This window comes from Notolepis coatsorum, assembly GCF_963971535.1.
Source record: "Notolepis coatsorum genome assembly, chromosome: 3".
Lineage (NCBI taxonomy): Eukaryota > Metazoa > Chordata > Actinopteri > Aulopiformes > Paralepididae > Notolepis > Notolepis coatsorum.
This window is the reverse complement of record NC_140167.1, coordinates 148,729,950-148,731,550: the sequence shown is the minus strand read 5'-3', so window position 1 is coordinate 148,731,550 and position 1,601 is coordinate 148,729,950. Positions and strand designations below refer to the sequence as shown.

The window sequence follows — 1,601 nt, the reverse complement described above, 5'->3', positions numbered from 1 at the left end:
TCATCAATCTGGCGAACCCCCCCCCCCCCCCCCCCCCCCCCCCCCCCCCCCCCCCCCCCCCCCCCCCCCCCCCCCCCACCCCCCCCCCCCCCCCCCCCCCGCGGCGGCTCGCGACCCCCACTTTGGGAACCCCTGCTATAGACTAACACAAATCCAGGAATCATTGGCAAATAACCAACTCAAAGCATTTTACTCAAATCATTCTGTATTAAATCCATACCGAATACGGTTTTAGAGCAAATCATAGCAGGAGCTCAGCCACTACTTTAGTTGTAAATTATATAGTATCCACCTAGATAAAGGAAAACAGTGTGCCGCACTATTTGTACAGTAGATCAAAAGCATTCGATACAGGGGCGGTCAGGTGGCGTAGCGGAGATTGCGTTCGTCACCAACCCCGGAGACGCTAGGATTCGCCTGTTCGAATCCAGCTCACAGCTCCGGGGTTGTCACCAGCTTGGCTGGCCGTTCACACTAATACAATTGGCAGTATTAGAGGGTGGGAGAAGCTGGCGGGGTGGGTCCGGGTCGTTGTAAACAGCGACTCCTACAGTTCGGTCGGGGCGCCTGCTAAGCGCGGATAGGATCTAAGTGGGATAGTGTGATCCTTCCACACGCTACGCCCTCTCAGTGAGAATCCGCGCTGCAGGTGAAAAGAAGCGGTTGATTGGCTGGACGTGTGTCGGAGGAAGCACGTGATAGCCTCCACTCTCCAGACCGACTGTGGGGGTAAGTGGCGCAGCAACCAGGAAGGGATTGGGAATTGGCATAACGACTAAACATTGGGATGGGAGAAAAATCGGAGGAAAAAGGAGGGGGAAAAGATGAAAAAAAAAAAAAAAAAAAAAGCATTCGATACAGTTGACCATTATTTTATTTTAAATTAATTTAAATGCTAATGCTTGTGGTTTGTTTCAGAGTTATTTGTCTGAGAGACTTCAGTGGGTGAAAAATGGGAAAGGCCAATCAGAATTCTTGCCCATTACAAAATGTGTCCCACAGGGATCAATCCTAGGTCCTGTCTTATTTACATTATTGATATTGTCTCATCTTTCAGTGAATGTCAATTTCATCTTTATGTGATGACACTACTGTCTACTGTATTGCTGACTCTGTACAACTAGCTATTGAGAACCTGCACCCCTCATTTAATGCTCTGCAAGACGTGCTTATGTACTTAATGAAAGCTAAACTAAATCCATGATGTTCTCTAGGGCTAGAGATATTGTTTACACTGATCTGTGCCTGTGTCACATTTAAAAGGGGCACTTCACTGAAAAAAAAAACATGTATTTATTTATAGAAATTGCCATTATTATCTCTAGTTTTTAAAAACGTATTTTCCTCCCTTTGTTTTTATTCGTATTTTGACCTGTTCCAAATGGGAAAACCTCAATGATTCTTTTGAGAATAAGTGAGGTTTGAATTAATGAAAAGGGTTCAGAGGTTCCCTCGTAGGCTGAGGTCTGCTGCCAGGCACACATACGGCCAAATGACAAAGTCTGACAGCAAACCTGCACTTGAGACAATGAGTGTAATTACACGCAAGACCGCAGAAGTAACATTCCGCTTGATCTCACCCCCTCATTCAAAAGCTCCTA

The 1,601-nt window shown here is 46.5% G+C and overlaps 1 protein-coding gene across 1 annotated transcript in view; it reads right to left on the bottom strand.

Annotated features, from left to right (window-relative positions):
• cps1 (carbamoyl-phosphate synthase 1, mitochondrial) overlaps positions 1-1,601 on the bottom strand; it is a 255,494-nt gene that overhangs the window by 116,406 nt on the left and 137,487 nt on the right. The gene's annotated exons all lie outside the window — the stretch shown is intronic.